Source organism: Felis catus, chromosome B4, assembly GCF_018350175.1.
Source record: "Felis catus isolate Fca126 chromosome B4, F.catus_Fca126_mat1.0, whole genome shotgun sequence".
Taxonomy (NCBI): Eukaryota; Metazoa; Chordata; class Mammalia; order Carnivora; family Felidae; genus Felis; species Felis catus.
The window spans coordinates 26,131,587-26,159,000 of record NC_058374.1 but is presented as its reverse complement, the minus strand read 5'-3'; the positions used below and the strand labels follow the sequence as shown (position 1 = coordinate 26,159,000).

Below are 27,414 nucleotides of genomic sequence, written 5' to 3'. Positions count from 1 at the left end.
AGAATCTGAAGCAGACTCCAGGCTCCAAGCTGTCAGCACAGAGCCCGATGCGGGACTTGAACTCACAAACTGTGAGATCATGACATGAGATTGTAAGGGTTAAATTTTAGTGTAGGGCTAATGGCGTAGCTTGAAAAATAACAGCTTTGTTCTGACACTGAAGGTCAAGAGATAACAGCCTTGCTTTACTCTTGTAAATTACGCTTCATACTCTTGTAAATCCGGCTTTACCAACTAAGGAAACAGAAGTTCAAAGAAAAGAGCATGAGAGGCAAGGTCAAGGAGATCCACTGGTTGCAACTTAGCGGCAGAAAGTCTAAAATAATCACCTCATCCAGCAACTGTTTCTAACTCATCTGGGAATTCTCTGTTCTGTTCCCAGGTGATGATAAAATGATGTGATCGGCCATAAAAACCCTGTACCCTGGCTGCTCGGGGCTGCACTCTTATCAAGAGTGTCGGCCTTGCCTCTCATTGTAATAAACTTTGTTGTGACTGTCACTGGTGCCCGTAGCATTCTGTTTCAGGAGTTGTGTAGATGCAACAAGCTGAAGTCAGACACTTAACTGACTGAGCCACCCAGCGCCCCAGTATGTACCACATTTTAAAAAATTCTTTCTTCCATTGATGGAAATTTAGGTTGTTTCCACATCTTGGCTACTGTAAATAATGCTTCAATTAGCATGGGTGTGGAGTCATCTCTTCAAGATTCTGATTCCAGTTCCTTTGGGTAAATATCCAGAAGTAGAATTGCTAAGTCCTATGGTAGTTCTATTTTTAATTTTATGAGGAACCTCTATATTTCAACTGCACCATTTTGCTTCCTCACCAACAATGATGTGCAAGGGTTCCAATCTCTCCACATTCTCCACATCCACACTTGTTTCTTTTGGTTTGGTTTTGTAACAGCCATACTAACATGTGAGGTGGTATCACATTGTGGTTTTGATTTGCATTTCCCTGATGGCAAATGACATTAAGCATCTTTTCATACACCTGTTGGTCATTTGCATGACCTTGTAAAAATTCCTATTCAAGTCCTTAGCCCATTTTTTAAATCAGGTTGTTTTTAGCTATTGAGTTGTAGGAACTTTTTTATATGTTTTAGAAATCAATACCTTAACAGATAAATGTTATACAAGTATTTTCTCCCATTCCATAGACTGCCTTTTCACTCCATTCACTGTGTCTTTTGCTGTGCTTCTGATGTCATATCCAAGAAATCACTGCCAAGACCAATGTCATGAGGATTTTCTCTATGCTGTATTCTAGGAGTTTTATATTTTTAGGTATTTTCATATATGGCCTTTATATATACCAACAAACTGGATAACATAGAAAAAATGGATAAGTTCCTAGAAAGACACAACCTATAAAAACTGACTCATGAAGACATATAAAACCTGAACAGACTTATATAACTAGCAAGGAAATTGAATCAGTAGACAAAACCTCCCAACAAAGAAAAGCCCAGGACCAGATGGTTTCACTGGCCAATTCTACCAAACATTTAAAGAGTAACTAATGCTCCCTCTGACAAAAAATAAAAATAAAATAAAATAAAATAAAGAATAATTAATGCCAATACTTCTCAAACTATTCCAAAAACTGAATCAGAGGGAATATTGCCAAATTTATTTTATGAGGCCAGCATTAACCTGATACCAAAGACAGATAAGGACACTATAAGAAAATTATAGACCAATATCCCTAATGAACACAGATGCAAAAAATCCTGAACAAACCAAATTTAACAGCATAGTAAGAGGAATTATGTACCATGAACAAATGGGATTTATCCCAGCTTACAACAATGGCTCAGCATATGAAAATCAATGAATGTAACACAACCACATTAACAGAATGAAGGATAAAAAAAAAAATCACACCATCATTCAACAAATGCAAAAAAGCATTTGATTAAATCCAACACCCTCTCATGATAAAAATTCTTAACAAACTAGGAAAACAGAGAAGAATGTTGCCATTGTTCAGAAGCTCATGACCTTCTCCCTCCACTATCATAATGGCCTTAATGTCTCTTTTCCATGAGCAGCTTGAGCATCTTCCTTCTCTGTTCATCTTTAATGCCATCACTATTAATTTCATCTTCTACTTCCTCACTCCTCTCTTACCATTTGTGCCCTACCTCTGCACCTTTGTCTGCTTATATCATGAACAATTTCCCATTTCTGAAGCAGAGAAAAGCTCACAAGGATAGAAAAAAATAAGGATAGGGAGTATCCACAGTATGCATATTTCATTTATGGAAGAAACATTTGAGTGCCTACTCTATATCCAACCTATGCTCAGGAGGAGGATTAGTGAACTGAACAGGACACATTCCCTGACTTCAAGGTCCTCACATTGTACAGGAAAGAAGAGGCTCACAAATTGTGAACTCTGAGACCAAGGATAAGAGCAATAATAGAGATATACATGTGGAAGCTCAAGAGGGGATCTAACCTGTTGCAAAGGAGACCAGATATAAAAAAGCAGAGGAATTTGAGGGTAGAACACTAAAAACTACTGCAAAAGAGGAAATTTGAAGTGAATCTCAGTGGTTAAATAGGAGAAAACCAGGCAAAGGGGGTAGAGAGTGATGGGAGGAAGCTGAGTGTTTCAGTAGAGACAAGAGAAAATCAAACAGGAGATGCACACAGTATGGGATAATACAGGCATTTAGGATTACCAAAGCATGGAGCTAAAGTCAAGGAATAGTAAAAAATAAGATGGGAAAGGCAAGAGCTAGGAATAGGAGGGTCCTGGTGTGTAAATGGACCAGAGCTTCCAAAATTTTTATGTCTGTATCACTGAGGTACATGTGGGAAAACATCTAGGCACCAGCTGGATAATATGGTTGGGTAAAATTACCAGTATAATCACTGATTCTGATTACCAATGAGAATTAGCATTGTCACAAACACCTTAGGTGAGCCTGATGCAGATATTACGTGGTTGACAATTTGAGAAATGATGCTATTGGCAATGAGAAGGCAATAAAAGAATCTGATCATGAGAGGAGGCAGTATAATTTGGCTAGGCCATGTTTCCATATTAGGCCTTCTGGAGGCCTATAAGAAGCTTTAATTTGAGGAGGAAAAGAAATACTTAATACATGGGGAAGTGACAAACATCTTAAATATGGTTTAAATACAGAGAGGTGATAGAGATGGAGAGAACTCTTTGGTAGGCAAGATCCGCAGGATGTGTGATTGACTAGAAGTTAGAGGTCAAGCAGAGGGGAGAGATGAGTTCTGTTTTTGTTTTTTTATATATATTATTCCTATATAAATTTTTTTAATTTTATCTTTTATTTTTTTAAATTTACATCCAAATTAGTTAGCATATAGTGCAACAATGATTTCAGGAGTAGATTCCTTAGTGCTCCTTACCCATTTAGCCTATCCCCCCTCCCAAACCCCCTCCAGTAACCCTCAGTTTGTTCTCCGTATTTATGAGTCTCCTCTGTTTTGTCCCCCTCCCTGTTTTTATATTATTTTTATTTCCCTTCCCTTATGTTCATCTGTTTTGTCTCTTAAAGTCCTTATATGAGAGAAGTCATATGATTTTTGTCTTTCTCTGACTAATTTCACTTAGCATAATATCCTCCAGTTCCATCCACGTAGTTGCAAATGGCAAGGTTTCATTCTTTTTGATTGCTGAGTAATACTCCATTGTATATATATACACCACATCTTCTTTATCCATTCATCGATGGACATTTGGGCTCTTTCCATACTCTGGCTATTGTTAATAGTGCTGCTATAAACATGGGGGTGCATGTGAAACAGCATACCTGTATCCCTTGGATAAATGCCTAGTAGTGTAATTTCTGGGTCATAGGGTAGTTCTATTTTTAGTTTTTTGAGGAACCTCCATACTATTTTCCAGAGTGGCTGCACCAGCTTGCATTCCCACCAATAATGCAAAAAAGACCCTCTTTCTCCACATCCTTGCCAACATCTGTTGTTGCCTGAGTTGTTAATGTTAGCCATTCTGACAGGTGTAAGGTGGTATCTCAATGTGGTTTTGATTTGTATTTCCCTGATGATGAGTGATGTGGAGCATTTTTTCATGTGTCGGTTGGCCATCTGGATAGACATCCACTTTGGAGAAGTGTCTATTCATGTTTTTTGCCCATTTCTTCATTGGATTATTTGTTTTTTGGGTGTTGAGTTTGAGAAGTTCTTTATAGATTTTGGATACTAACCCTTTATCTGATACGTCATTTGCAAATTTCTTCTCCTATTCTGCCGGTTGCCTTTTAGTTTTGCTGATTGTTTCCTTCACTGTGCAGAATATTTTTATTTTGATGAGGTCCCAATAGTTCATTTTTGCTTTTGTTTTCCTTGCCTCCAGAGACGTGTTGAGTAAGAAGTTGCTGCAGCCAAGATCAAACAGGTTTTTGCCTGCTTTCTCCCCAAGGATTTTGATGGCTTCCTGTCTTACATTGAGGTCTTTCATCCATTTTGAGTTTATTTTTGTGTATGGTGTAAGAAAGTGGTCCAGGTTCATTCTTCTGCATGTCGCTGTCCAGTTTTCCCAGCACTACTTGCTGAAGAGACTGTCTTTATTCCATTGTATATTCGTTCCTGCTTTGTCAAAGATGAGTTGCCCATACGTTTGTGGGTCCATTTCTGGGTTCTCTATTCTGTTCCATTGATCTGAGTGTCTGTTCTTGTGCCAATACCATACTGTCTTGATGATTACACCTTTGTAGTATAGCTTGAAGTCTGGGAGTGTGATGCCTCCTGCTTTGGTTTACTTTTTCAAGGTTGCTTTGGCTATTTGGAGTCTTTTCTGGTTCCATACAAATTTTAGGATTATTTGTTCTAGCTCTGTGAAGAATGCTGGTGTTATTTTGATAGGGATTGCATTGAATATGTAGGTAGCTTTGGGTAGTATCAACATTTTAACAATATTTGTTTATCCTATCCAAGAGCACGGAATCTTTTTCCATTTTTTTTGTGTCTTCTTCAATTTCTTTCATAAGCTTTTCTATAGTTTTCAAAAGAGATTTTTCACCTCTTTGGTTAAATTTATTCCTAGGTGTTTTATGGTTTTTTGTGCAACTGTACATGGGATTGATTCCTTGATTTCTCTTTCTGTTGCTTCATTGTTGGTGTACAGGAATGCAACCGGCTTCTGTGCATTGATTTTATATCCTGCAGCTTTGCTAAATTCATGAATCCATTCTTTCAGTTTTTTGGTTGAATCTTTTGGGTTTTCCATATAGAGTATCATGTCATCTGCAAAGAGTGAAAGTTTGACTTCCTCCTGGCTGATTTGGATGCCTTTTATTTCTTTGTGTTGTCTGATTGCAGAGGCTAAGACTTCCAATACTATATGTTGAATAATGGTGGCGAGAGTGGACATCCCTGTCTTGTTCCTGACCTTAGGGGGAAAGCTCTCTGTTTTTCCCCCATTGAGGAGGATATTAGCATTGGATTGTTCATATATGGCTTTTATGATCTCGAGGTATGCTCCTTCTATCCCTATTTTCTTGAGGATGTTTATCAAGAAAGGATGCTGGGGGCGCCTGGGTGGCGCAGTCGGTTAAGCGTCCGACTTCAGCCAGGTCACGATCTCGCGTTCTGGGAGTTCGAGCCCCGCATCAGGCTCTGGGCGGATGGCTCAGAGCCTGCAGCCTGCTTCCGATTCTGTGTCTCCCTCTCTCTCTGCCCCTCCCCCGTTCATGCTCTGTCTCTCTCTGTCCCAAAAATAAATAAACATTGAAAAAAAAATCCTTTAAAAAAAAAAAGGATGCTGTATTTTGTCAAATGCTTTCTCTGCATCTATTGAGAAGATCATATGGTTCTTGTCTTTTCTTTTATTGATGTGATGAATCATGTTAATTGTTTTGTGGATATTGAACCAGCCTTGCATCCCAGGTATAAATCCCACTTGGTCGTGGTGAATAATTTTTTTAGTGTATTGTTGGATCCGGTTGGCTAATATCTTGTTGAGGATTTTTGCATCCATGTTCATCAGGGAAAGTGGTCTATAGTTCTCCATTTTAGTGGGGTCTCTGTCTGGTTTTGGAATCAAGGTAAGGCTGGCTTCATAGAAAGAGTTTGCAAATTTTCCTTCCATTTCTATTTTTTGGAACACCTTCAAGAAAATAGGTGTTAACTCTTCCTTAAATGTTTGGCAGAATTCCCCTGGAAAGCCATCTGGCCCTGGACTCTTGTTTTTTGGCAGATTTTTGATTACTAATTTGATTTCCTTACTGGTTATGGGTCTGTTCAAATTTTCTATTTCTTCCTGTTTCAGTGTTGGTAGTGTATATGTTTCTAGGAATTTTTGTCCATTTCTTCCAGATTGCCCATTTTATTGGCATATAATTGCTCATAATATTCTCTTATTATTGTTTTTATTTCTGCTGTGTTGGTTGTGATCTCTCCTCTTTCATTCTTGATTTTATTTATTTGGGTCCTTTCCTTTTTCTTTTTGATCAAGCTGGCTAGTGGTTTATCAATTTTGTTAATTCTTTCAAAGCACCAGCTTCTGGTTTCATTGATCTGTTCTGGTTTGTTTGTTTGTTTGTTTGTTTTGGTTTTGATAGCATTAATTTCTGCTCTAATCTTTATTATTTCCTGTCTTCTGCTGTTTTTGGGTTTTATTTGCTGTTCTTTTTCCCGCTTTTTAAAGCGTAAGGTTAGGTTGTATATCTGAGATCTTTCTTCCTTCTTTAGGAAGGCCTGGATTGCTATATACTTTCTTCTTATGACCGCCTTTGCTGTGTCTCAGAGGTTTTGGGTTGTAGTGTTATCATTTTCATTGGCTTCCGTATACCTTTTAATTTCCTCTTTAACTTCTTGGTTAGCCCATTCATTCTTTAGTAGGATGTTCTTCAGTCTCCAAGTATTTGCTACCTTTCCAAATTTTTTCTTGTGGTTGATTTCGAGTTTCATAGCATTGTGGTCTGAAAATATGCATGGTATGATCTCGATCTTTTTGTACTTGCTGAGGGCTGATTTGTGTCCCAATATGTGGTCTATTCTGGAGAACATTCCATGTGCACTGGAGAAGAATGTACGTTCGGCTGCTTTAGGATGAAATGTTCTGAATATATCTGTTAAGTCCATCTGGTCAAGTGTGTCATTCAAAACCATTGTTCCTTGTTGATTTTTTTGATTAGATGATCTGTCCATTGCTGTAAGTGGGGTGTTGAAGTCTCCTACTCTTATGGTATTACTATCGATGAGTTGCTTTATGTTTGTGATTGATTTATATATTTGGGTTCTACCACATTTGGCGCAAAAATGTTTATAATTGCTAGGTCTTCTTGGTGGATAGACCCCTCGATCATGATATAATGCCCTTCTGCATCTCTTGATACAGTCTTTATTTTAAAGTCTAGATTGTCTGATATAAGTATGGCTACGCTGGCTTTCTTTTGTTGACCATTAGCATGATAGATGGTTCTCTGTCCCCTTATTTTCAATCTGATGTTGTCTTTAGGTCTGAAGTCGGTCTCTTGTAAACAGCATATAGATGGATCTTGTTTTCTTATCCACTCTATTACCCTATGTCTTTTGATTGGAGCATGGAGTGCACTGACGTTTAGAGTGAGTACTGAAAGATATGTATTTATTGCCATTATGATGCTTGTAGAGTTGGGAGTTTCTGGTGGTGTTCTCTGGTCCTTTCTAATCTTTGTTGCTTTTGGTGTGTGTGTGTGTGTGTGTGTGTGTGTGTGTGTGTGTGTGTGTAATTTTTTTTCCATCTTTTCTCCCCTCAGAGAGTCCCCTTAAAATTTCATGCAGGGCTGGTTTAGTGGTCACAAACTCATTTTTGTTTGGGAACCTTTTTATCTCTCCTCCTATTTTGAATGACAGCCTTGCTGGATAAAGAATTCTTGGCTGCATATTTTTCTGATTCAGCACATTGAATATATCCTGCCACTCCTTTCTGGCCTACCAAGTTTATGCGGATGTCTGCTGCAAACCTGATCTGTCTTCCCTTGTAGGTTAGGGCCTTTTTTTTTTCCCTTGCTGCTTTCATGATTCTCTCCTTACCTGAGTGTTTTGTGAATTTGACTATGATATGCCTTGTTGATGGTCGGTTTTTGTTGAATCTAATGGGGGTCTTCTGTGCTTCCTGGATTTTGATGTCTGTGTCTTTCCCCAGGTTAGGAAAGTTTCCTGCTATGATTTGCTCACATAACCCGTCTATTCCTATTTCTCTCTCTTCCTCTTTTGGGACCTCTATGATTCTGATGTTGTTCCTTTTTAATGATTCACTGATTTCTCTAAGTCTTAAATCGTGCTCTTTTGCCTTAATCTCCCTCTTTTTTTCTGCTTTGTTATTCTCTATAAGTTTGTCCTCTATATCACTGATTCTCTGTTTTGCCTCATACATCCTTGCCACCGCTGCATCCATCTGTGATTGCAGCTCAGTTATTTTTTTTTTAATTTTTTTTCAACATTTTTAATTTATTTTTGGGACAGAGAGAGACAGAGCATGAATGGGGGAGGGGCAGAGAGAGAGGGAGACACAGAATCGGAAACAGGCTCCAGGCTCCGAGCCATCAGCCCAGAGCCTGACGCGGGGCTCGAACTCACGGACCGCGAGATCGTGACCTGGCTGAAGTCGGATGCTTAACCGACTGCACCACCCAGGCGCCCCAATTGCAGCTCAGTTATAACATTTTTAATTTCATTCTATTTTTTACTTCATCTCTGCAAAAAGGGATTCTAATCTATTTTTGACTCCAGCTAGTATTCTTATTATCGTGACTTGAAATTCATCTTGCTTGCATCTGTGTTGGTTAAATTCCTGGCTGTCGTTTCTTTGTGCTCTTTCTTTTGGGGTGAACTCCTTCATTTTGTCTTTTTGAAGGGAGAAAAGGAATTAATGAGGTAGAAAAATTAAAAGAAAAAATAAAATTAAAAAAATATTAAAATTAAAAAAATTAAACTTACACACATACACACACAAATTAAATAAATGATGCTAGATCCTAGCTGTGTTTTGATCTGGGTGTTGAAAGTGGTTTGACAGATTATAGAAAAAAAAGAGTGGGGAGAAAAAAGAGGAAATCGTTTGAGAATCTGAAAAAGTGAATACACTATAGTAGACTAAAATATGATGGAAGTAAAATAGAATATGAAAAAATTTACATAAAAGCAAAAAATATAGTAAAAAAAATTAAAAGAAAAATATTTTTAATAGAAATTGAAAGTAAAAATGAAGGTTTTCTCTTTCTTCATTCAAGAAAAAGAAAAGAAGCGAAAAAGGGAAAAAAGAAAAAAAAAAGGAAATCTTTTGAAAATTTGAAAAGGTGAATACACTGAAGTAGACTAAAATAAAATGATGGAAGTAAAATAGAATTTGAAAAAAATTACACAAAATTAAAAAATATAGTAATAAGAATTTAAAAAAATATTTTTAATAAAAATTGAAAATAAAATGTTTTCTCTTTCTGCTGAATTCTGTGGTTCAGGTTGTGCAGATTGTTGTGTTAATCCTCCGCTTTTCTAGGTGTGTAGGATGGTTTAGTGTTGGTCTGGCTGTATTTCATGGACGTGAGACACACAAAAGACTTCCATGCTGTTCCGCCATCTTGGCTCCTCCAAGACGAGTTCTTACATGAGTGATTTGGTTGGTAGTGGTGTTGACAATTGAAGTAGAAAATACAAAATGAAGACATGATGGGGTTGGGGGTTATTATTAGGTCAGTTGGGGACATGTTGAATGTAAGAAGACTATAGAACATCAATATGATATCCAATAGGTAGTTGGATGTATGTGTCTGAAGCCTAGGGAAAGATCTGGGATAGGTAACCAGATTCTGGAATCCATGGAACATTGGTGCTTGTTGAGACAGGAGAATGCCTAAGATCATCCATGGAGAGAAAGAGGAGAGGAACAATGTACTAAGGACAGAATTCCAGGTTACACCAAATTTTACTAGACACACAGAGGAGAAGCTGGAAGGGTGAAAAGAATTAGAAGAGAGTGATATCATAGAAGCCAAGGAAGTAAAGAATATCAGGAAGAAAAGAATGACCAATGATGTCAAATACAACAGAGAACTCAAGAAAGCTCAGGACAATGTCCACTGGACTCAGCATGGGGTGGCCATTGGTAAGCCTAATGAAAACATTTTCAGGTAAGTGGTGAAGTGAGAAGTCAAATTGAAGCACACTGGGAGGTGAGGCAATGAATATAGTAAATCTATATTACTTACTTGCAATGTTTGAATGAGAATTGTGGTCAAGAGGCTGGACCATACCACAAGAAAGCTCAGTGTCAAGACAGAGATTCTTTAGGATGAGAGATTTAGGCATATTTATAGACTGATGGCAATAAGGGTTTAGGGAAGGAGAGGCAGAGGCTCTAGAAGGGAAAAGGAGTGACCTAAGGAGCAAGGTCCTGGGAGATGTGAGAAGGTAGAGGATCAAGGACACAGGGGGTGAAGGAGCCTTCCAGAGAAGTCACCTCCTCATCTTAGAGTGGAAGAAGAGAAAGGCCATGCTGATAATAGTGTGCAAATGACCTTAATTTTCTTCATAATTCAGGAGGCAAGGTTCTCTACTAAGAGGGAGTTCTCATCAGTTTAGTGGCTTTTAAAAAAATGCTTATCTCCACTGACTGGCACAGAATATCATTTGCATATTGTATCCCTTAGAATTCCTTCAGTCTTAAGTGTCAAGGTACCTGGGCCAAACTGGCTTCAGTAAAAAGGTAGTCCACTTTTGTATCTGGATAGCTCACAGCAGAACTGGCTTGAAGTCATGCTTGATGTCTGGACTCCAGCAACATTATCAGGACCTGTTTCTCTCTGCCTTGAGGCACAGGGCTTGGCCCAGCTTGCTGGGCTTTCTTCCATGTGTTGGCTTCATTCTCAGACAGGTTCTCCATTTGGGATTATAAGCCAGCTGTACAGGAAACTGACTCCAAGACAGCTGGAAGAACAGGAGTCTTCTGGGAGCTTCTGATAAATTCCTGACATTTACTCTAATTGGACAAGCATAGGTCCTGTTTTCTGCCCTTGATCTGGGGTGCCTGAGATTAGTAAAGGGAGTGGTTCCCCACGGTAGTAGCATCAGAATTACCTGGAGAGCCTTTTAGAACACATTTCTGGGCCCTGTGTCAGAATGTCTGATTCAGAAAGTCTAGGGGGAGGGTCTGGGACTTTGCATTTCTACCATGTGCCCAGGTGAGGTTGATGTTGCCAGTGCTGGGACCGCACTTTGATCTACATATAGGCAATTGGGGTACAGCTATCCAAGAAGGGGAAAGTCCTGCTACCCCCATTCTCTGTTCTCCAGAGCCTGTCTCTGATTATATATTTGGCTTGTCCTGTAAAATGAAGCTAGGGAAACATTGCTTCTTCGGCATAGAATGGAAGACCTGCTTAGACAGTTAGAAATTAGACAGTAAGAAATGCCAAAGCCTTACAAAGCAGAGTGGCAAGGACTCAAATGACATGATAATACCTTTCTTCACAGTTGGAGGTTTTGAAGAATTCTTCCAGGCTGCTTGCCTGCAGCACAATGAAGGAAAGATTTTTTTGGTTATACTCCCGATGTGTGGGTTTGTGCTCTTTAAGTCAAGTGAAAAAGTTGGTGTAGATCATGAATTCTGACACTTGTACAAATGATATCCTCTATTCTTGTCATCTGGTATACCACCCAACCATATATTTGCATCAAGTTAATTTAACAGTCTAAAATAAAATATACTGCTTGGGGAATGACTTCCAAAAGCTGATTTCCTATGTGTATTTTCAAGCCCTCTCAAACACGCACGCACACACACACACACACACACACACACACACCCCGCAGGTGAAATAATACAAATTTAATTCCTGATTTCTTACTCATATTTGAATAGATTTTTTTGTCATCCTAATTTCTAATCTCTAATCTCCAAGTTAAGAGAAGCTAAGATCATCTCTAAGTGGGGTCATCTTTAGTGGGTGATGAATGGACTATACACCAGCCATCTAGTACAATGGTGGCTAGAGTCCCTTCTGTAGGGACAATGTCATTTTCTGACTAAGGTGTGGTTCTCCAGTCAGACACACACTATGAGCAGCAAGATCTTGGTGGGAGGAGACAGCTGGGTGCTCAGATAACCATTCCGTGCACAAGTCCTATTAGATCTAATTTGACTATTAGATCTAGTAAAAAGGACAAATCTGGGCATAGAATCTGTGGTTTGATTTTTATTATTGTAACTGTAGAAATCCAACACCTTGTGGACACCTGGGAGATTTATTTGCCCCACATTCTTAAATAAAAAGCAAAGTGCCTGGAACTTTGTAGTTCCTAGTCAGTTCTCTGACTGGCTCCTTCTGCCTTTCACCTGAGGTCCTGGCCCCTTCAGTACTCTTGCTAATTTGTTACTCACACACTGGCCAAAAATCTGTGGTTTCTTTTCCATGTTAGTCACTGCCACTGAATAGATGTTGGTAACATTTTATTTTAAAGAGCAAGGTCTGGATTATTTCTATTGGGCTCTTTATAATGTACCCCCAGCAGGTCTTTAGTTCCAAATAACCATCACTTCTTTCTTCTGTATCTTGCCCAATTAGGGTCTGCTAAACAGACAGTCCTATATAATATGGCACATAATACAAGCATGTAATCTATATGTGGAGAGTTGGAAAAGGTTTCTTAGAGGAAGATAAGCTAAGACAAGACCTGAAGACAATCAAGAGACTTAACCAGAGGAGAGGGATGGCTGTTTAAAGGCTCAGGAGTAAGAAGAGTGAAGAAGCATAGCATGACTAGATCATAGATTTTGAGGGTTGAAGCCCAAGATGAAAGTGAAGACATAAGTAAGAGACATATCATGCTGGCCTTCATAAACTCTGCTAATGATTTTAATACCTTAAAATCAATGGGGGAAAATAATGCTAGTGAGAGATGGTGGTGGCCTAAACTAGGGTGGTAGCCATGGGAATAGAGCAAAGTGGATTGATCCTAAAAGAATTCTGGAGTGAGAATCATCAGATCGTGGTGTTATTGGGTGTAGGTGGTAAGAGAGAGGGTAGCTACTAGCAAACGTGTCTGGGGGACCTGAATCCAAGTTTTAATATGTTAAGTCTGAGGCATCTGTGTAGGGACCAGGCACCAGTTGCATATATTGATCTGAAGCTCTGGAGAAAGAACCAGGCTGGAATTATAGATCTGGGAGGCATCACCTTGCAAGCAGGAATCCAAAGTATGGAGAGTGATCCAGAAAGTATGTAGAATGACAAGAAAGGTAAGCTGGGGATGGAATTTTGAGAGTTGCATTTAAGGGACAGACAGAAGAGAAGGAATCTCAAAAGAGACCCAAGGAGATAGCAGCAATAATAGGAGAATCAGGAGGGTACAATGTCATTCAAGCCTCTGAAGGGAATACTTAAAGGAAGAAGTGGCCAGCAGTACCAAATTCTGGCGAAAGGTCAAGTCAGATTAGGTTGTGAAACCATCCATTGCATCTGGCAGCAAGAAGCTTGTTGGTGACCTTGAGTAATTTTAATGAGGTACTGGGCATGAATGTAAGGTTGCAGAGGGTTAAGAAGTGAGTACAAGGTGAGCCAGTAGAAGACGTAAGTATAAAATCTCTTAAGAATTATAAACATCTCCTAAAGTTAAGTTTTGAATTAGAGGAGAAAGACAGAAAGGTAACTAGCAGGGAAAGCAGGGACAAAGGAAAGGTTTATCTTAAGAAAAGAAAGTAGCATTAAAAATTTTTTGTTGAAGGTATAAGAGAGAAAAGGGAGATATCCAATAGAGACTCTGATAAGATGAAAGATGATGGAATCATTCATTCTTGTAGAAGACTTCTCTGATAAGAGATAGTTGAGTGAATCTATGAAGAGGGTAAGAAAGTGAACCATGTGGATACTGAGGGCAAAGTGCACAAAACAAAGAAAACATCACATGTAAAGGCCCTGAGGTAGGAGCATTTTTCATTGCTAAAAGAACAGCAAGAAGACCAGCAAGCTGAAGTACTGTGAGCAAAGAGAAGAGTGGTAGGAGCTGAGATCAGAGAGGCGGTGATAAGTATGTTTTAGAAGGCCTCTTAGACCATGGAAAAGGCTTTGGATTTGCTCTGAGTGAGACGAGAGGCCGCTGGAAAGTTGCGCAGAGAAGTGCTGAGTTTGTAAAGACGTCTCTTCTATGATGATAGAATGAGGATGGAGAGTTTCTAAATTAGAGAAACGAGATTGCAGTTCATTCCCACTCAACTTCTGAGCTGGGAAGGGAGGTCAACTACTGAGACTTGTGAAGTATGAGAGATGGAATAGAGTGAACGATGTCAAAATAACACTGAAGTGAAGATTTCTCAAGTGGTAGAGGTAAGGCCCTCCAAAAATCCACAATGAGACAATGGCAAACATAGAATTAACTTCTTTAGAACTTTTCATATTCTGTTAATTCAAATAAACAAAGTTTATTTATTTTCAATAACTTGAGTGTTTATTAAAGGAAAACACCTGACTGCAGGTAAAAACAGCAAGCTTTGGGATTTACCCTATTCCTATCACCCTCACCCCAGCTCCACAGTAACTTTGGAACAATTAATAGCCGTGCAATCCCAGTGAAAACCAGCAACCCAGCAGCCACAGGAAGCGCACAGGAAGGGAGTAGAGCTCTCCTGAAGCCCAGTTCTCAGATAACTGTCACTCTGACCTGCCTGAAAGCTCCTGGATAAGCTCTCTTCTTGGGCCTTGTCTTTATTTAACAACTGCCCTATCACACTGAGTAGGGTATTCATAGAAAACAATTAATGGCAATTATTTAACACAGCAGCTGCCTAAAGCAACAATATCATTTGGGTCTAAGAGGCTACCAAAAAATTCAAAAGGAAAAATTGGGAAATGGGATGTTCATAGGGGACTTTGGAAAGCTCTGACATTGCTGGACTTCTAGAAAGACATGTTCATGTGCACAGTTGTGCACATACTCAGGAAAGACCTGAGGTAACCTAGCCTCTCACCTCTGTCTGACCTTGAGGCTCTACACAAGCAGGAAGTGAAGGGAAAGGCATAGTTAAAACCTGAATGCTATAGCATTGATAATTTATCCCAACACATACACCCCGTCAGAAAAGGATAGAGACTTACCAGTTCAAGATATTTAAGGAAATCACTGTATAATCATTAGCTGAACATTACGATAAAAAACAGAGATTTTATTTGCTATATGCAAGAAAAAATAGATTTTTACAGAATTGGTTGAGGACAGTCACTAAATAAATAAGTAGCAACAACAATGAACAGCAACAACAATACTTGGGGAGGGGGTAGACAATCTGATTTCCAGAGTTTCTATATTTTGTTATTTTAAATGTTCAGTTTTCAACAACAAAATATTGTAATATAAAAATAAGCCCCTCCCTCCCACACACATGCAAAAAGCAAGCAGTATAAACTCTCTGACAAAGTCCATAAATTGGATTTACCAGACAAAAATTTTAAACTATCATAAATATATTCAAAGAACTAAAGGAAAGTACATCTAAAGAACTAAAGTATAAGAACAATATTTCACCAAATAGAGAATACCACTAAAGAGACAGAAATTATAAAATTATAAAAAAAGAACAAAATAGAAATTTATAGAGTACCAAAAAATACAATAGGTGAAGTGAAAAATTCATGAGAAGATGTCAATAGCAGACTTGAACTGACAGAAGGAATCAGCAAACTGGAAGGTCGGTTGAGATTGTACAATCTGAGGAACGGATAGAGAAAAGAAAAATAAACAGAGCTTTAGAGTCCTGTAAAATACCATCAGGCATTCAAACGTGTGTAGAAAGGGGGGGGGGGCTCAGAAGGAATAGAAAAAGGGAAAGCAGTGGAAAAAAAATATTCAAAAGTTCCAAATCTGATGAAGAACATCCAAGTTCAATAAACTCTAAGTGGGATTAACTCAGAGATCTACATCTAGACATATCATAGTCAAACCATAAAAAGGCAAAGAGAAGATCCTGATCATATAGAAAAGTAGGAAGATTCTGAACTCACTTCCTCCTTCCCCTCCCCCACACACCAAGGCTTCAGCTATATACGGAGCAACTCTCTCTGAGAACCTGAAGACTAGCAGAACGCTCTTCCACAGCTAAATATATAAAGAAAAAGACACATCGTGAAGGGTAAGAGGGGCAGAGACTGGTCTGGTTGGGATCTCATCATGGAAACCCACAAGTGGGATTTTTCAAGCCCCACAATGAACACCACTTGCCCTGGGGACCTTCACTGAGAAGACCAGCCCCAGAATGTTTGGCTTTGAAAATCAGTGGGGCTAACTCTGGGAGAGCTGGAGGACTACAGAAAACTGAGACCCCATTCTTAAAGGGCCCATGCACAAACTCACTTGCTTTGAGACACAGCACAAAGACAGCAGTTTGAAAAGTGCTTAGGCTATACATGAAGGGGATTGATTGACTAATTTTACAGCATATTCGAGAGGGGAAGAAATCTGTAGAAATCTTCTCCAGGAATGGAAACACTGGCAGGTACCCTTTTTCTTGACTTCATTCTGTCTCATTGGCCCAATACTGGCAGGTACTAGTTCTGACACCTTCCACCTACCTTGCTAGCACCTCTCACCCTGCCCTACAGTCCCCTTGCAGATTTGTCATGCCCCACCTGCCCACTCTTGTATGTGCCTTCCCAAAGTGGTTCCTAACATGCTGCACTCAGTAGGTGGCCTCAGCTAGGACCAGCACCTTCCCAAACTGGCTCTCATCCTGCCACACACACCAGATAGCCTCGGCTGGACATGTGCCACTCCAAAATGTCTCCTTCCTTGGAGTAGGGTTGGGGATCCAGTCCTACACACCATGTGCCTAAAACAGTCATGGTTGGAAATCACAGCCCAGCTGTCTAGGGTCCAGCCCCACATATCAGTGTGCCTGTAGCAGTAGAGGCCCATCCACAACTGGAGGGTACACATAGCCTACACACAGAGTCCACCCCTGGAGGGCCTGGTTTTGCTGACTAGCGGAAACTGTGCTTCTGGGCCCCACAGGATGCCTTCCACATATGGCCACTTAAGACCAGGAGACATAGCTGGCCTACTTAACACATAGAAATAAATGCATAGAGTCAGCCAAATGAGGAGACAGAGGAATATCTTCCAAATGAAAGAACAAGACAAAACTTCAGAAAAAGAATTAAATGAAACAGAGATAAGCAATAGACCTGATAAAGAGTTCAAAGTAATGGTCATAAAGATGCTCACCAAACTCAGGAGAAGAATAAACATAGTGAGAACTTTAATAAAGAGATAATATAAAAAGAACCAATCAGAACCAAAGAATACAATAACTGAAATGAAAAATACACTACAGGAAACCAAAAGCAGATTAGATGCAGTAGGAGGATCTGGAAGATAGGGTAATGGAAATCAGCCAAGCAGAAAGATAAAAGAAAAATGAATTTAAAAAAATGAGGATAGCTTAAGAGACCTCTAGAATATCAAATGGGCTATCATTTCCATTATAGGAGTCGCAGAAGAAGAAGAGAGAAAGAAAGGGGCAGAAAACTTACTTGAGGAAATAATAGCTGAAAACCTCCCTAATCTTGGAAAGGAAACAGACATCCCTGTCCAGGAATAAAAGCCCCAAACAAGATGAAAACAAAGTGGTCTACACCAAAACACAAATAACCGAAATGTCAAAAATTAAAGAAAGAATCTCAAAAGCAGCAAAAGAGAAGTAACACTTACATATTGCTATCAGCAATCAGCTGATTTTCAACAGGAAGTCTGTAGGCCTGAAGGGAGTGGCATTATTTATTCAAAGTGCTGAAAGAAAAAAAAAAAACCTACAGTCAAGAATACTCTTCTTGACAAGATTATCATTCAGAATTCAAGGAGAGATAGTTTCCTCAACAAAATAAAAGGTAAAGGAATTCATCACCACTAAAATGAGTTTACTAGAAATGTTAAAGTGCCTTCTTTAAGTGGAAAAAAAAGGCCATAACTAGAAATAAGAAAATTTTGAAAGAAAAACAGCTCACTGGTAAAAGTAAACCTGCAGTAACGGTAAATGAATCAACTACTTATAAAGCTACTATGAGTATAAAAAGACAAAAGTAGTAAAATCAACAATATATACAATAATGAGTTAAGGGATACACAAAACAAAAAAAAAAGTAAAATATGACATCAAAACGAAACAGGGTGGAAAGCAAAAACATACTGCTTTTAGAATATGTTCAAACTTAAGTGATTAGCAACTTAATATAATATAAACTGCTATGTATGTAAGTTGTTGCATATGAACCTCATGGAAACCACATACCAAAACCTATAATAGATACACAAAAAAATAAAGAGAAAGGAATCCAAACATAGCAATAAAAAAAGTCATCAAATTACATAGGAAGACAGCTCCAGAAGAGGAACTACAAAAACAACCAGAAAACAATTTAAAAAATTGCAATAAGTACATACCTATCAGTAATTACTTTACATACACATAAAATAAATGCTCCAATCAAAGACATAGGGTGACCGAACATATTAAAAAAAAAAAGACCCATATATATGCTGCCTATAAGAGACTAACTTCAGACCTAAAAATAAACACAGACTGAAAGTGAAGGGATGAAAAATATATTATACGCAGATGTAAATAAAAAAGAAAGCTGGGATAACAATACTGATCCAGACAAAACAGACTTTAAAACAAAGACTGTGGCAAGACAAAGAACGATGATACATAGAGATAAAGGTATCAATCAAACAAGAAATACAAGAATTGTAAATACCTATGCACCCATCATGGGGCACCTAAATACATAAAGCAAATATTAAGAGACATAAAAGGAGAAATTGACAGTAATACAATCATAGTAGGACATTTTAACACTCCAGTTACAAAATAAAAATGTCTCAATAAATTCAAGAAGGTTGAAGCATCTTTTCCGACCACAATGGTATGGAACTAAAGATCAATTACAAGAAAAAAAATTGAAAAAAATACAAACACATAAAGCCTAAACAATAAACAGCCAATGATTCAACAAAAATATCAAAGAGGAAATCAAAAGATACCTTGAGACAAATGAAAATGGAAAGACAATGTTCCAATATCTAAGAGACACAGCAAAAGCAGTTCTAAGAGGAAAGTTTATAGCAATACAGGTCTACATCAAGAAACAAGAAAAATCTCAAATAAACTATCTTACCTTATCCAAAGGAACTAGAAAAAGAACAAACAAAGCCCAAAGTTAGAAGGAAAAAAGAAAATAATAAAGATCAGAGCAAAAATAAATGAAATAGAGACCAAAAAACTTAGGATGCACCTAAGAACTAGTTCTTTGAAAAGAAACAAAATGGATAAACCTTTGGCCAGCTCATCATGAAAAAAGAAGACTCAAAAAAATCCAAATGAAAGGAGAAGTAACAGTGAGCACCACAAAAATACATAATAGACTACAAAATTATAATAGATTAAAATGAACAATTATAGGCCAACAAACTGGACAGCCTAGAAGAAATGGACAAATTCCTAAAAACATACAGCCATCCAAGACTGAATCATGAAGAAATGGAAAATGTGAACAGACCAATTACTAGTTATGAAATTGAATTAGTAATTTAAAAACTCCAAATAAATAAATAAATAAATAAATAAGTAAATAAAGCCCAGGACCAGATAAGTGATCCTGGTGAATTCTTCACAGGTGAATTCTACCAAACATTTAAATAAGAGTTAATATCTACCCTTCTCAAAATATTTAAAAATTTGAGAGGAAGAAGTGCTTCCAAATTCATTTTATGTGGCCAACATCACCCTGATATGAAAACCAGATGCAGACACTACAAGAAAGAAAGAAAGAAAGAAAGAAAGAAAGAAAGAAAGAAAGAAAGAAAGAAAGAAAGAAAGAAAGAAAATTACCAGCCAACATCCCATTTGAATATAAATGGAAAAATCTTCAACAAAATATTTGCAGATAAAATTCAACAATACTTGAAAATACTTTAAAAGGATCACACACCACAATCAAGTGGCATTCATTCCAGGGATACTATCAGGTTCAATATCTATAAAGCAATCAACATGATACACTATGTAAACAAATGGAGGATAAAAATCATGATCATCTCAATAAATCAGGAAGAGCATTTGACACAATTCAACATCCATCCATGATAAAAACGCTCAACAAGGTGGGTATAGAGACAACATATTTCAACATAATAATAGCCATAAGTGACAAACAAACAGATAACATCATACTCTATTGTGAAAGCTGTTCTTCTAAGATCAGAAATAAGACAAGGATACCAACTCTCACCACTTTTATTCAACACAGTACTGGAAGTCCTAGCCACAGCAATCAGACAAGAAAAAGAAATGGAAAGTATCCAAATTGATATGGCATAGTGCTGACAGCCTTGGTTTTCCTGCAACCCAGAAACAGCAATAGGAACAGGCAAAAAAAAAAAAAAAAAAAAAAAGCCTCACTATACGCCTGCTCTCACCTGCCAAAATAACAGTATAGAAGCCTACCAAGACAGACAATAACCACTCTACTCCAGCCAAACACCCTAGAAAAACTTATGGCTCCACCCCCAACTATGCCAACGTAGTCCAAGTAGGAACCTTGACTTCAACCCTCCGAAACCTATTCTGAAGTACTGCAACACTCCTGCTGGACTGTTGTAAGAAAAGACCAAGCAGTGATCCAGGACTTTCTTTCCCACAAGCTAGTAATGAAGCCCAGGTGGTATCAGTGGGGATCATGTGGGAAACATGAACTTCCAACTCTAGTGGGAAGCAACAAGGCACTCCTTCCCCTCCCTGCTTGGGTAGTATCAGAGGAGGCCAGTGAAGAGCTTGGACTTTCACCATTTCTTACTGTTAACAAGGCCACCCCAGAGTTTTCTCTGTGGACACCATGTGGGAACCAGAACTCCTACCATACAGCATTATCCAGGAATACCCCATTGGGCACCAATGGAGACTGAATGGGGAATCTGGATTTCTACCTACACTTGACAATGATGAGGCAGTGGCACCCCATTCTCTACCAGGTGGTATCAGAGGAAGCCAATTATAATAGTAGGTTTAAAGAAGATCCATAGTGTCATATCATATTAAATGTCCATGTTTCAATTTTTAAAAATCATAATACTTGGGAATGCAAGCTGGTGCAGCTGCTCTGGAGAACAGTATGGAGGTTCCTCAAAAATTAAAAATAGAACTACCCTATGACCCAGAAATTGCACTACTAGTATTTATCCAAGGGATACAGGTGTGCTGTTTCAAAGGGACACATGAACCCCAATGTTTATAGCAGCACTATAAATGTTTATAGCAGCAAAACAATAGCCAAAGTGTGTAAAGAGACCAAATGTCCATCAATGGATGAATGGATAAAGAAGATGGGGTGTGTATATATATATATATATATATATATATATATATATATATATACACACACACACACACACACACACACACACACACACACACACAATGGAGTATTACTCAGCAATCAAAAAGAATGAAATCTTGCCATTTGCAACTATGTGGATGGAACTGGAGGATATTATGCTAAGTGAAATTAGTCAGTCAGAGAAAGACAAAAATCATATGACTTCTCTCATATGAGGGCTTTAAGAGACAAAACAGATGAATATAAGGGAAGGGAAATAAAAATAATATAAAAACAGGGAGGGGGACAAAACAGAAGAGACTCATAAATATGGAGAACAAACTGAGGGTTGCTGGAGGGGTTATGGGAGGGGGGATGGGCTAAATGGGTAAAGGGCATTAAGGAATATACTCCTGAAATCATTGTTGCACTATATGCTAACTAATTTGGATGTAAATTAAAAAATAAAATAAAATTAAGTATTATGTTGAAAAAACAAACGAATGATTTAAGGTAGTTACCCTTAAATTCTAATATTTCATTTTATCTTAAAACATGTACATTTGTTCAGGGGTGCCTGGGTGGTTCAGTCATTAAGTGTCTGACTTCAGCTCAGGTCATGACCTGACCTGAAGCTCCTTCTCAATTCCACATCCCATGAGTTCGTGGGTTCTAGCCCCGCATCAGGCTCTGTGCTGAAAGCTCAGAGCATGGAGCCTGCTTCTGATTCTGTGTTTCCCTGTCTCTCTGCCCCTCCTTGCCTTGCACTCTGTCTTCTCTCTCTCTCAAAAATAAATAAACATTAAAAAATTTAAAAAAAATCATAATACCAAGAACTGGGAAAGTCTCACACTTAATGAAAAAACACAATCAACAGGTGACAACACCAAGGTGAAAGAGATGTTAGAATTATTATCAGGTATTTCCAAGTAGCCATGATAAAAATGCTTTGACAGCAAATGCAAAAATTCTGGAAACAAGTGACAAAAAATACAAAATCTTTAAATAAATTTTAAAAATCTGAGAAATGTAGGGGCACCTGGGTAGCTCAGTTGGTTAGGCATCTAACTCTTGGTTTCAGTTCAGCTCATGATCTCATGGTCATGGGATCAAGCCCTACATCAGGCTTTGTGCTGGGTGTGGAGCCTGATTGAGATTCTCCCTCTCCCTCTGCCCATTCCTCACTTGCACACTCAGTGCTTTCCCTCTCTCTCTTAAAATAAAAGTCTCTGAAATGTGACAGAGACAAAGAAGAACCAAACTGAAATATTAGAAACAAAAAAGATAATAACCAAAATACAAAGCTCAGTTGATAAACTCAACAATCAAATGGAGGGACAGAGGAAAGAATCAGCAAATGAGATGATACAACAATAAAAATTAACTAACCTGAATGACAAAGAAAGCAAAATGGAAAAAAAAGAAAAACTTTCAGTGATCTGTGGAACGCTAATAACAGACCTAATATATAAGTTATCAGAATCCCAAAGGAGGAGAAAAACAAGGTGGAGTTAAAAAAGTACTCAAAGAAACAATGGTTCAAACGTCCCAAATATGGTAGAAATGCAGTTCAAAAGCTAAGCAAACCACAAACAGGAAACAGACACAGAAATGCATGCCATAATGCATTAATATTAAATTTCTAAAAACTAAAGACAAAAAAAATTTATTGAAAACAGCCAGAGGAAAACCTTACTTACAGGGGAAAATCCAATTAGATAAACAATACATTTCTCACTAGAAACCATGTGGCCAGAAGGAAATGACAAATATTTTCCAACTTTTAAAAGGAAAGTATCTTCAACCCAAATCTTATACCCAGCAAAAATGTACTTTAGAAATGAAGGAAGAAACCAAGGCATTCTCAAATTAAGGAAAACTTAGAGAATTTGTCACCAGGAGACCTAATGTAAAAATATGTGGCTAAAGACAGTTCTCTAATCAAAATGAAACAAAGCTCTCTGGATCATCAGGAAGAAAGAAAAAACCTGGTAGGCAAAAATATGGTTTTATAAATAGGCTTTTCTTATTGAGTTCTCTAAACTCAATGGTTTGGTGTTTGAAACAAAATTTGTAACACTCTCTGATGTGTCTCTAAATATATAGAGAAAAAAAGTATATAGAAAAGATGTAAGAGAGGTGAAGTGTTTTATATTTCATTTGAACTGGCATATTGATGACATCAGTAGACTGTTAAGTTATTTATACACAACATATTACATAGGACAACTAAAAAGCCATACAGATACACTCAAAGACCCTACAGATAAATCAAAATGGAATTATAAAACATGTTCAAATAACTTGCAGAAAGGCAAGAAAAAGAAAATGGTAAAATGAAAAACATAAGACAAAAATTAAGTTGTTGACATAAGTCCTAACATACCAATAATTACATTAAGTGGAAATTATCTAAATGAATCAATTAAAAGACAGCAATTAGCTGTGAGGACTGAAAAAAACATGACCTAACTATATGCCACCAACAAAAATTTATTTCAGTTTATATAATGATATAGGCAGAGTGAAAATGAAATACTGGAAAAATGTATATTATACAAATATTAATTAAATGATAGCAGAGTGGCTTAACAAAGTAGACTGCAGTGCAAAGGAGATTAGCAGGGCCAGAGAAGAACATTACATAATGATAAAAAGATCAATCCACCAAGAAGACCTAGCAATCCAAAATGTTCCTAAACCAAAAAATAAGACTCTGATGATGTCAAACTTAAACAGCTGAAAGAAGTAGACCACACAATTATAGTTGGAGATTTCAAAATCTCTGTCCCAACAATTGATAGAATAACTAGACATAGAAATTACAGAACTAAAAAACACTACCAACCACCAGGATATAATCCATATTTTTAAAGCATTCCCACCCAACACAGATTGCACATTATTTTTAAGCACCCATGGAACATATGCCAAAATCACATCCTGAGATATCAAACAAACCTCAACAAATTTAAAAGAATTGAAATCATAAAAATATATTCTCTAACAACAATGCAATCAAACTAGAAATCAGTAACAAAAAGCTAACTGGAAAATCTCCCAAAACTTAAAACTAAACAACATATTTCTAAATAAACTATAGATCAAACAATTCTCAATGGAAATAAAGAAAATACATTGAACTGAATGAAAACAAAAATACACTGTAACAAAATGTGTGGGACACAGCTGAAAGAGTACAAGAGGGAAATACATACCACTTAATGCATACATTAGAAAAAAGGGAAAGTCTCAAATTAATAATCTAAGATTTTGCTTAAGGACTAAACAAGAGAAAAGTAAACCCAAAGCAAGTACGAGGAGGTAAATAATAAAGTTTGAAGCAGGAATCCATGAAATTGGAAACAAACAAACAAACAAGAAAGAAAGAAAACCAATTAAACAAAGAGGTGTTCTTCGAAAAGATCAACAAAATTGACAAGCCTCTAACAAGACTGAGAAAGATAAAAAGAGTAAAGATTTGAGTTACCTGTAATGAGGTATCATTATAGACCCTGCAGACATCAAAAAGATAATAAAGGAACACCATGAATAACTTTACACACATAAATTCGACGACTTAGATAAAATAAACTAATTCTTCAAAAAAACAAAAACACAATTCATCAATTATAAAAGACAATTGAGTATCTCTTATAACTATAAAGAAAGTGGAGTTCACGGCCTTCTGCATGACATATCATAGAGAAACTGGAAAAATACAAAGATAAAGAGAGAATTCTGAAAGCAGCTAGAGATAAACAGGCCTTAACATACAAAGGTGGTCACATAAGGGGAGGAGCAGACCTATATACTGAAACTTGGCTAGGCCAGAAAAGAAAAGCAGGAAATCTTCAATGTGATGAACAGGAAAAATATGCAGCCAAGAATCTTTTATCCAGCAAGCCTGTCATTCAGAATAGAAGGAGAGAGAAAGGTTTTCCAAAACAAACAACTGAAGGAACTCATCACCACTAAACCAGCCCTAGAAGAGATCCTAAGGGGGACTCTGTGAGTGAAATGTTCCAAGGACCACAAAGTACCAGAGACATCATTATAAGCATGAAACTTACAAATAACACAATGACTCTAAACCTGTATCTTTCAATAATAACACTGAATGTAAATGGACTAAATGTTCCAATCAAAAGACATAGGGTATCAGAATGGATAAAAAAAAAAAAACAAAAACAAACAAAAAAACAAGACCCATCTATTTGCTGTCTACAAGAGATTCATTTTAGACCCGAGGACACCTTCAGATTGAAAGTGAGGGGATGGAGAACTATCTATCATGCTACTGGAAGTCAAAAGAAGGCTGGAGTAGCCATACTTATATCAGACAAACTAGACTTTAAATTAAAGGCTGTAACAAGAGAGGAAGAAGAGCATTATATAATAATTACAGGGTCTATCCATCAGGAAGAGCTAACAATTATAAATGTCTATGCACCGAATTCGGTCGGAAGCACCCACATACATAAAACAATCACGAACATAAGCAGTCTTATTGGTAAGAATGTGGTAATTGCAGGCGACTTTAATACTCCACTTACAACAATGGACAAATCATCTAGACAGAAAAATCAGTAAAGAAACAATGGCCCTGGATGATACAATGGACCAGATGGACTTGACAGATATATTTAGAACTCTATATCCTAAAGCAGCAGAATATACTTTCTTCTCGAGTGCACATGGAACATTCTCCAAGACAGATCACATACTGGGGTCACAAAACAGCTCTCATATTGATAAAAGAATTGAGATGATACCATGCACACTTTCAGATCACAATGCTATGATACTTGAAATCAACCACAGGAAAAAAGTCTGGAAAACCTCCAAAAGCATGGAGGTTAAAGAACATCCTACTAAAGAACGAATGGGTCAACCAGGCAATTAGAGAATAAATTTAAAAATTATATGGAAACAAATGAAAATGAAAACACAACAATCCAAAACCTTTGGGATGCAGCAACGGCAGTCTTAAGAGGAAAATACATTGCAATCCAGGCTTATCTCAAGAAACAAGAAAAATCCCAAATATAAAATCTAACAACACACCTAAAGGAACTAACAGCACCTAACAGAACAGCAAAGACACCCCAAACCTGGCAGAAGAAGAGACATAATAAAGATCAGAGCAGAAATAAACAATATAGAATCTAAAAAAAAAAAAAATTGACCAGATCAATGAAACCAAGAGTTTGTTTTTTGAAAAAACAAACAAAATTGATATATAAAAAATAAACAAGACCTCTAGCCAGGCTTCTCAAAAGAAAAGAGGGAGGACCCAAATAGATAAAATCACGAATTAAAATGGATTTATTACAACTAATCCCTCAAATACAAGCAATTATCAGGAAAACTATGAAGAATTATATGCTGACAAATTGGACAACCCAGAAGAAATGGACAAATTCCTAAACGCCCACACACTACCAAAACTCAAACAGGAAGAAATAGAAAATTTGAATAGGCCCATAACTAGTGAATAAATTGAATCGGTTATCAAAAATCTCTCAACAAATAAGAGTTCTGGACCAGATGGTTTCCCTGGAGAATTCTACCAGACATTTAAAGCAGAGTTAATACCTATCCTTCTCAAGCTGTTCCAAAATATAGAAATGGAAAGAAAACTTCTGGAATCATTCTATGAAGCCAGCATTACTTTGATTCCCAAACCAGACAGAGACCCAACAAAAAAGGAGAAGTACAGGCCAATATCCCTGATGAATATGGATGCAAAAATTCTCAACAAGACACTAGCAAATCGAATTCAACAGCATATAAAAAGACTTATCCATCATGATCAAGTGGGATTCATTCCTGGGCTGCAGGGCTGGTTCAATATTTGCAAATCAATCAATGTGATACATCACATTAATAAAAAAAAAAGGATAAGAACCATATGATCCTGTCAATAGATGCAGAAAAAGCATTAGACAAAATACAGTATGCTTTCTTAATAAAAACTCTCAAGAAAATCGGGATAGAAGGAACATACTTAAACATCATAAAAGCTATTTATGAAAATCCCACAGCTAATATCATCCTCAATG

At 37.4% G+C, this 27,414-nt stretch overlaps 1 long non-coding RNA gene across 4 annotated transcripts in view; it reads right to left on the bottom strand.

Moving 5' to 3' along the window:
- The window catches only part of LOC109501369, a 95,035-nt gene that overhangs the window by 32,971 nt on the left and 34,650 nt on the right, over positions 1–27,414 (bottom strand). For 2 of the 4 annotated variants that reach the window (XR_006600372.1, XR_002743694.2), the window contains one exon: positions 17,688–17,765. The exons of the other annotated variants lie outside the window; for them this stretch is intronic. This is a non-coding gene — a long non-coding RNA (uncharacterized LOC109501369). The remainder of the gene's footprint in view (positions 1–17,687; positions 17,766–27,414) is intronic. 4 annotated transcript variants of the gene reach the window in all.